General features: G+C 40.5%; 1 long non-coding RNA gene across 1 annotated transcript; it reads right to left on the bottom strand.

The window, feature by feature from the left end:
- Positions 1-3,870: 3,870 nt before the first annotated feature.
- LOC133489122 (uncharacterized) lies at positions 3,871-8,361 on the bottom strand. Its single transcript, XR_009791821.1, has 3 exons — positions 8,133-8,361; positions 4,594-4,667; positions 3,871-4,438 (listed from the first exon to the last, which is right to left on the bottom strand). It is a non-coding gene; the product is annotated as an uncharacterized LOC133489122 (long non-coding RNA).
- Between the last annotated feature and the right edge of the window lie 1,230 nt (positions 8,362-9,591).

Raw genomic sequence — 9,591 nt, 5'->3', positions numbered from 1 at the left:
TAGGTTTCGACCGACTTTCAGTCACCAAATTGTCCAAGGACACGCCCTCACGCCCTCACGCCCATCTTGGCACACAGCGGTCTGCCAAATTGGCAAACACGCCAGCGAGTCTTGCGCTTGCACGAATCACGATACGCCCAAGTGCAGCTGCAACATCTACAAAAACAGAGCCGCTTAATGAAAAAATACGTTTAAAAAAATCTTTCAAAAAAAGACTTCTTTCTTATGACTTTATGACTTATGACTTTTGGGGGAAAATACAACTTTATCCTTAAGATAACTTTTTTTCAACATACAACAACAACACTAGTCTTTTGTTTAAATTATATGACATTCTTACAAGGATGGATGAAAGTCACGCTTTTATCTCTCCAAATTTGTTTTCTCCTAAAGAAAAATACAACTTTATTTTAATTTTTAAAAAAATAGGTTCTTATGCTAGAAAAAAATGGGACCATTTTCTTATGTTTACAACTTTTATTACAAAAAATACAACTTCATTGTTATACGATTACACAATGTTTGTCTGGACAGGACTGACTGAAACACTAAATGTTCACAGAATATTTTTTTCAATAAAAAATATGTTTTTTCTGTATGAACTATATTCGATATAGGCTAGTTGGCATTGTGTACATAATATGGGTTGCACATAATATGTAATTTGTATAATATCTATCCATCCAACCATCCATTTTCTATGGTGCCATTGTGTGTCTCATCTCTTGCAATTGTCATTGGACGTGTGGAACCTATTTTGGACTAAACCTTGATAGTTATTAGCAGGACTTTTTAGGGCCATAAAACGACATCTTGGACTCAAACGTGCAGCCGGTTTATCAATGAAAGAAGCTAGACTCATCTTTTGAGTCCTTTGAGACTCGTTAAAAAGATGCTTATCTTGCCCCCCCCCCCCCTCCCCAATGCCATATAAAGAAAGAAATGAGTGTTTAGAAATTTAGATTAGTGGAAGAAGAAGAAAAAAAGAAAGATTAGAGGTCCAGAGTAGTGAATAGAGCCCACCAGTGGTCCGGCTCAGCCTGCCGACCCCTCATAGTGGTTTTGGAGGCCCTAATAATATCTAACCCCATTATCACGCACGCATGCACACACACACACACACACACACACGCCCTCCATTCAAAAAGTCGTATCAATGAGAAGTTGTCATTGATGCCCAGCTACTCCAGAAAGAAACGAAATATATTCAAGGCTGCTTTTAATCAAGCAGGTGAATAAGTCAATACAAATCGAAAATGTTGGACTGAGCAGCCCAATGCATTCCTTTGTCGCACTAAGTTACAATTCTCCTTCTATGGTTATCATAACACTTCTATTTCCCTGGTACCCTTCTGCGCTGGGAAAATAAGACTTACAAATATATATATGACTATTGTCTAAGGTACCAATTTAAAACAAATAAATAAATAAAAACGGGTCGAAAAACATGACAATTTTAAAATAAGTCTTTTTTTTTATTTTGAGGCACACAAAAAAAAGACTAATTGAAGACTATTGAAGATTGAAGGCTTGAAGAAATAGTTTTTCTTGAAAAGTATTATGCATTATTATTTTTGTAAAAGACGACTTTTTGAAAAAAATAAAAAATCATCACTATAAGATTTCGGTCTCAAAATAAAATACAAATATTTTAACGACAGATTTTATCCAAAAATTCTGAAGAACCTGCTCTTTTTGTTGACAAAATATTGCTTCTTAGACATTATTGTTTTCAAATATAAAAATGATATTTTTACATTTCATTTTTTTCTTAAAAATATTTGTATCATTATGATATTTCTTTTTTTAAGAAAAATTAAAAAAAATTCTAGAATAATATTTTCTTTCTGGATATTTTTTCCCTAAAAAGATTCATTTGCTTCGGAAAATGTCAAACTGAAACTCTGACTTTTTCTGCACGAGTTTTTTCTTGAAATAATACAACTCCACCCCCTTAATATTATGAATTATATAGTTATTATATTTGGTGATTTCTTGAAAATATAAAAGAAAATTATTGTTAAAAAAAATATGACTGACTGTGATGTGTTTGCTGTGGCGTTGCTTTGCAGTTTCTCTTATTTTCAAGTGAAATACAAAAGCATTACAGTAATGTGCAACAAAAAAGCGCCATTATTCAATTGCATCTGTCTTGGCTGTAATGTACACATTTTTGGGACAAATAACAGAAACAAACCACCCTACTAAGTCCCTCCCTCGAGAATGTTGACCAAAAAAACAACAAGAACCTTTTTGATTTTTGTATTGAGTCTGTGAGGAAGCTTGCAGTAAGGAGCAGCTCATTGCGCGGCCCTTTGACAGCATTCACGGCAAGCGAATGAGCATGTAAACGGGTCCAAAAGGAAAAAAACAAACAAACAAAAAACCACGAAACAGCTCTCAGGATGGACAGAAAGCCCGCGGCCTCCGCAGCGCCTCCGGAGTGCTTCCCTCCACCTCGCCGGCCGCGCTTTTGTCACCCACGTGAGACGGACATTGTTAGCGGATAGTTGCCAGAGGAGGAATCATGTCCTCCCGACTGTGAGAACTTTGACACGGCCAAAGTGAGAGCGCTGGCGGCCAATAACCATATAAAAGCAACACAATGGACCTCGTTGCAATCACTGAGCCTTTTTTATTTGATGTCCTTTTTTGCTTGGGAATGTGGGGGGGGGGGGGGGGGGGGGGGTGTTGCGCTCGGACACTGACAAGGGAATGCATTTCAAGCTACTCAGTCACATACCAATACTGTATAGAGTACAAGTAAGTAGAAAATGTCTTGGGGGGGTTTTGCCCTCAAAAAAAGACCCAACAAAATGTGACTTTTCTCAAAAGCAAAATTACAAATGTATTCCATAAAAAAAAAAAAAAAAAAAAAAACAATTCTTAAAAGAATAAAATGGTGGGTTTGTTCCTCAAAAAATTCTTGAAAAAAATGGAGCAATTTATTTTTCCAAAATATGATTATTTCCTTGAAGAAATACTACTTTAGTCTGACAAAAATACAACTTCATGCTCGTATGATTAGGACTTCTTGTTTTTTTTTTTTTAAATATTACTTATGAGTAAGATTATGGGGAAACATGATGTTTGCCGATGACATTGCGATCTGCAGTGAAAGCAGGGAGCAGCTGGAGGAACAGTTCGAAAGGTGGAGGCGAGCACTGGAAAGCAGAGGAATGAAGATTAGCCCAAGTAAAACAGAATATACGTGCATGAATGAGAGGGGTGGTGGGAGAAGAGATAGCGAGGGTGAAGGACTTGAAATACTCGGGCTCAAGCGTCCAGAGCAATGGGGAGTGTGCTGTGCTCAGGAAGTGAAAAAACGGGTCCAAGCAGCTTGGAAGGTGTCCGGCGTGTTATGTGACAGAAGAGTCTCCGCAGGGATGAAGGGCAAAGTTTATAAAACAGTGGTGAGGATTCGAGACAGTGGCACTGAAGACACGACAGGAAGCAGAGCAAATGAAGATGTTGAGGTTCCGGGTTGGATCAAATTAGAAATGAGCTCATCAGAGGGACGGCCGAGGTTCCATGTTTTGGAAACAAAGAAATCGTGAGTATATTGGTAGAAGGATGATGAGGATGGAGCTGCCAGGCAAGAGAGCGAGAGGAAGACCAAAGAGAAGGTTGATGGATGTCGTGAGGGCAGTTGGTGTTGGAGAGGAGGAGATAGCAGGAGACTTACAGGCTCACATGGAAAAGGAGGACGACCCCGAAAGGGACAACAAGCCCAAAGGAGAAGAAGAAGAAGAATCATGCAAAGCACATTATGCTTGTGCATGAAATGTGCTATAGGAATACATTTGCTTTGCTTTGCTTTTGCTTCGCTTCGCTTCGCTTCACGATGTACTGTTGATCGGATAAAAAAAGTCTACGTTTTTTTCATGAAAATAAATCACTTTTTTTCTCAAAAGATACAACTTTTCCCCTCCAGAAATAGAACAAAATATATTCATTTAACAAATAAAATGTTTTTTCTTTAAAAAGTACAACTTTTTTTTTTTTAAATAAATGATATTCGTCCAAAAAAATTATGTTTATAGAAAAAAAGTTTTGGCAACTTTTTTACATCCAAATATTTTTCCCTTCAGTGTGACCTTACTAGCTGTTTGAGTCGCGTCGAAGGCGACGCGGTCACCGAGGCGTATTTTGCCTTTTCGAGACGACGGAGGTGAACGAGACGGACGTTTATCAGGATGAAACGTGAAGAGAGGCGACGGCCTTTTGAAGTATTGCGGCAGCCAACAAAGACCTCTCGGCAGCTCTCTACTTGCAAGAGAACGTCAGCCAGATGACGAGGAGCCGCTGGGGGGGGGTTGTCGTACGGGAGACATCTTGACGCACTCGGCGGGTGCGCGTGCGCGTTCGGGTATCAATCACGTCACTGTCGCCGTATGATGTGGCGGTCCGGCCCAGACGCCGCTCGAGCGGGGGGGGCCTGAAGGCAATGACGAGAGGTCGTCAGTGGATCATAGGTGCAATGGGGAGGAGGCAGACATGATCACTCATTAGTCACCTTTTCACCTTTGTGTGTGTGTGTGTGCGCGTGCGCGTGTGTAGTCGCGAGCAGTTGAACAGGTCGGATGAGCTCACCTGCATTGCCAGCAGCACTTTCACTCGTCTTTTGGGGATTTTTCTGCTTCCACATCGACCCCTTTTCCAGTCTTCTGTAGTTTATATATAATACAGAGCAGAAGTGTTTTGTCATAAGATTACAACTTTCTAATGAAGTCACTTCATTCAAATATGAATTTAAAATACGATATTTTTCTTCAAAGGTTCTGATTTATAATATTTCAAATATTTTTGTATTTCTGAAAAACGTTTTTTTGCCAAAACATATTCTAATTCTAACAGTGTTTGGACAGATTTTTGGGTGACTTTTTTTGGTGACTTTTTCCTCATAAGATGATCCATCCATCCATTTTCTGAGCCGCCTCTCCTCACAAGGGTCGCGGCTATGCTGGGGCCCATGCCAGCCATGAACTGGTTGCCAGCCAATCGCAGGGCACATACAAACAAACGACCATTCACACCTACGGGCAATTTAGAGTTGGCAATGAACCTACCATGCATGTTTTGGGGATGTGGGAGGAAAGCGGAGTGCCCGGAGAAAACCCACGCAGGCACGGGGAGAACATGCAAACTCCGCACAGGCGGGGCCGGGGATTGAACCCGGGTCCTCAGAACTGTGAGGCTGACGCTTTAACCAGTCGTCCAATGTGCCACCTCATAAGATTATGATTTCTTTAAAAAAAAAAAAAAAAAAAAAAGACTATTACTGTCCTAATAATATTACACTTTTGAAAAATATGGCTTTATTCTAATCATTTTCTTGAAAACACATTTTCTTAAAAAATATGATAATGCGTACAGTTTGAAGAGAATTACTTTCGCTTAAACTTTTTCTAAAAAAGAATTCTGGAAAATACACCTTTATCTTTATAAGATTCAGACTTTTCTTGAAAAATACAAACTTCAATTTATAACATTTTGACTTTCAAAAAAAAAAAAAAAAAATAAATAATAATAATAATTTTGTTTTTTTTTTAAATCTCCTTTTTCCTCCTTAATGAAGATGATGTCGTTAGCTTGAGCAGGTGTAGTGAGCGTCCTCTCCGATGTGTGATGGTCTTTTGGTTTGTTACGTTCACCTAAGTAACCTTTTGGATAAATTGCACTTGCCAGATCAATTTCAATGCGACATACTTTTTACTTTTACTTGAGTATTCTTGTTAAGAAGAAGGTTACTTCTAACGCGTTACGCTGAGATGCAGTACATTCGCTGTTATTGTTCGGGCCATCGATTTGTTTTGTTTTATCAGAGAGATTTCTGTCACTTGACTCTGTTTCAGCAATACAGCGTAACCACGAGCGACGTTTGACTTCATTTCACCTATCAAACTGAGCCAGGCAGTCACATGACCGCAGAAGTCTCTGCTGCCCCCACAAGTTTGGAAGTGACAAATTTACGTGACGTATGGCAGAGAGAAACAACGGCGTGCGACTGTCAGTCGGGAGCGTCGGAAGCATCAGGCGTCACATTCGACACGATTGCAGAAACATCTCCAGGTGAGTCTGGCATAAAAATGGCCACAGTTCAAACTTGAGAAAACTCGTCTCCACCTGGTGAGCCTACTATGCTGTTTCGTGAGTGTAAAGCCAAGAAAAAACTTCATTTCAGACCATTTCTCGCGGCTGAATTTGCCTTAATTCTGTTCTTATTGTTCTCGTTAAAGTGACTTGAGCAGTTGCTTCACTGAACACTTCCTCTTACTCAATTATTTGGAGGCCTACATTTGACTTTTAAAGTAACAGTACTTTTCCACCAGTACAATTGCGGGCTCCACTCGGCACCTCTGTGACCCGTATCGGTGACAAGGTAGGGGGCGGGTGCGCAGGAGCGGGCTTATCATTAGCGGGGCCTGGCGCTGGCCTCTGCTAGTTCCAGTAATTAGCTCACAAAGGGCGGCGCTTGCCTTCCCACTGCTTTTCCCACACTACACTGCAGGCTCAGAATTCCAATCGGCCCCAGACCTGCAATCTCCTCGCTTTTTAGACGGCAAATTACTGACAAGTCCCATTCTTCACAGCACTGTAATTGCTTTTTAGTGTTGTTTTTATTGAGGCCACAGCATACCCCCCTACCGACCCCCTCTCCGCTGCCTCAATAAAGTCAAACGGGGAGGGTGCGAAAGGAGGGTGGGGGGTGCGAAGGGTTAATATAGATAACATTAGCCCCTAATTGGAAGGTCTTGGTCAGCAGGGGGGCTCGGCAGTTTTTGGGGCTGATTTTCGTTATCTTCAAATCATTTCCGAGTCGTATGAATTGGATCATGTCGTCATGTCCTGTGTGTCGCTCGCTCGCATCTATTCTTTGCGCGCTATCATCGCCGTCACAATGCAAACCCGCTTGAGCAGAGAAAACGTCTCATTATGGCGCTTTTAAAACGACACCCAACATTCTTGGCTTGCGTCAAGCTGTTTCCCTCCGTATGACACTCCGTGTCTTTTCAGTGGCCAGGACAAATGCTCCAAACTGTTGCCATCTCCAGAGGCCTGGGATTAAAGGATATTCATTTAAAAAAAATAAAAATAAAAAATAAAACACACACACACACACACACACAAAAAAAGCAGTTGAGGATACATTCTCGGCTACTTTATCGCCACAGAGGAGTTGACACTAATTACCAGGATGTAAATACTGCACAAAAACTGTCAATTTCACACAAAATATTAGAATTTTAGGATGATGTCATTTAAAAAAATATACATTTACATCATTACTTTTTCATGATCCTTGTCATTTGCACAAGCGTATACGTGCATTACACTGTTACTATATTTCATTTGATTTGACCGTCATGAATACAAATCTATTTGAAATTACTGCCCTAAATAAAACCAAATGAAAGTGTAAACAATTGTAGAAATGGGTGATGAAAGTGTAATGAGTAATAAATACAATATGCAAATGGGATTATAACAAATGAAAAAATATGTCATTCATAAAACGTTATCATAAAAGATACATACAAATGAAATAATTAAAAAAGATTCATTATCATTAAATTAAAAAAGAAGTAACATTCGGATAATACATTTAAAAATATAAAAATGCAACTAAAACACTGTAATGTAATAAATCCATTGAAAGAAAAATCACACTAAAGAACTTAATCAGAAATGTGTGTACTGTAATGAATGAAAACTATTTTAAATTTTTTCTGAATACCCAAATAATTTCTAAAAATTATAAACACATTAATTCAGACTTTAATAATAAAAAATAAAAAAGCTCATCAATTTAAATGATTATATAAAAAAAAACAATGAATACACATTCTGTGCATGATTTTTGTTTTCAGTTTGTTTTATTTCTTTGCGTTCACGTGTTTCTATAATTGTATCATTTGACACTGTCAAGCAAAGGTGAGTCTTGTTATCTTTCTAAAGCTGATAAATACCTACTAGTGCCTTAAAAAGGTGTGTGAGGTGAGTGCATAATGAAGAGGACTAGCACATAATACAGGTGCGCTACGTGCACATTTTTACACATGGCGCCGTGGCCTGGGGGGCTACGAGCTTCTATTGACGCAGCTAGCGTGCTAATTCGCCTGTGCCCTTACGTGTCCGTGGTGATGTCAGCGCGAGCAGCTCGACACCTCTGACCCCGTCATGCGCGTCAGGCAGCCGGTCAGAAGCCTTCATTAAGGCGCCACTACAAGCCCGCTAATGCGTTAGCACACCAACGCCAGCCAGAAATGCGAGGCTGCAGTCGACTGCGCGGCCTGGAGGCAGACAGGTGCGCAGTCGGGCCGCGCACGCACAAAAAGCGGCTCTCTGTCTACATCAAAACAATGACTCAGCAAATTGTACAATCATAACACGGCATGTGAATATCAACATGCAGGTTCAAAATGTGAAAATCACCTGCCAAGTTCGTTGGTCAGGTCACGCCTGGATCGGACTACAGGAAGAATCCGGTCTCTCGCGATGGCCCGACGGCAGACGCTTTTGAGCAATCGGCCGATTGCGAGACGATATGCCAAAAAGTCGATTCGCAATTTGTCGACTTTAAGCTTTAAACGTCGACTCATCGATGAATCAGTTCGCCCCTCTACTCTGTGCCCAGACCGGGGAGATGCCAGATCGTTCCTTTGTGCGAGCCGAATTCCGTTTGCATTCCGTCTCGCTCCTGGTTATGATTTACTCCTTGTTGACCTTTTTATCGTTCATTTTGGCATCTTCCTGGCAACTCTCCTTGCTCCCTTTTCCCATCACCGTAAGCCATGTGGTTTCCTCGTTTTTTTCCTTTTGTTATGTTGCTTTTATTTGCGTTCACTTTGCGTCCTAGCTTTCAGTTCTCCCCCCCCCCACAGTTTGGTTGCGCATTTTTGTGCCTCTGTTTTTAACTAATTTATTTGTTGATTACAACAAAGCTCTATTACTGCTTTGGGCTCCGATCTATCACAAAGCATAAATACAAAGAATGTATATTTGCACGCCAATCTGTGCCAGCAACGTACAGTGACAATTCCAGGCTCTTCCACTGTTGCCGAATAATAGCTTTGCGTTCAACTGAGCAGGCCCAAATTCCACACCAAGTGAACTTGTGAGTAAATTGACATGATATCATCATTATCTCACTTGTAGTACATTACTTTTTGTAACATTTTCATTTGGTGTGTTGTAAGATGTCTCTCACTTACAATATGTGTCTCGGCTCAATCAAGTTTGGGAAATATTGTTTCCCAGACATCAAATAACGGGTCTTCGGTGACTTTGATTGGAAATGAGGAAAGGTGCTCCAATTCTTGCGTGCCGAGTAATGGCTCCTGCATTGCAGGGATTAGAGGGCGAATGTGTGCGCACTGGAAATGTGAATCAACTTCAAACTGATATACGTCATTCAAAGAAATAACTTCAGTCACCATTTTGTTTCTCTTTGCTCTTTGAAGCAACTTTCCAAAACGAGTCTCCCACACAGCACTTTCTGAATCGCTGCTTTAGAGAAACGGACCATGCAGCTCACAGCCAACCGAGTCACCCTCCACCGCTAAATCCACTTCCTTGGCACGGCGCCCC

Source organism: Phyllopteryx taeniolatus, chromosome 14 (assembly GCF_024500385.1).
Source record: "Phyllopteryx taeniolatus isolate TA_2022b chromosome 14, UOR_Ptae_1.2, whole genome shotgun sequence".
Lineage (NCBI taxonomy): Eukaryota > Metazoa > Chordata > Actinopteri > Syngnathiformes > Syngnathidae > Phyllopteryx > Phyllopteryx taeniolatus.
Note: the sequence above shows the minus strand (reverse complement) of the source record. Positions and strands in the feature narration are given on the sequence as shown.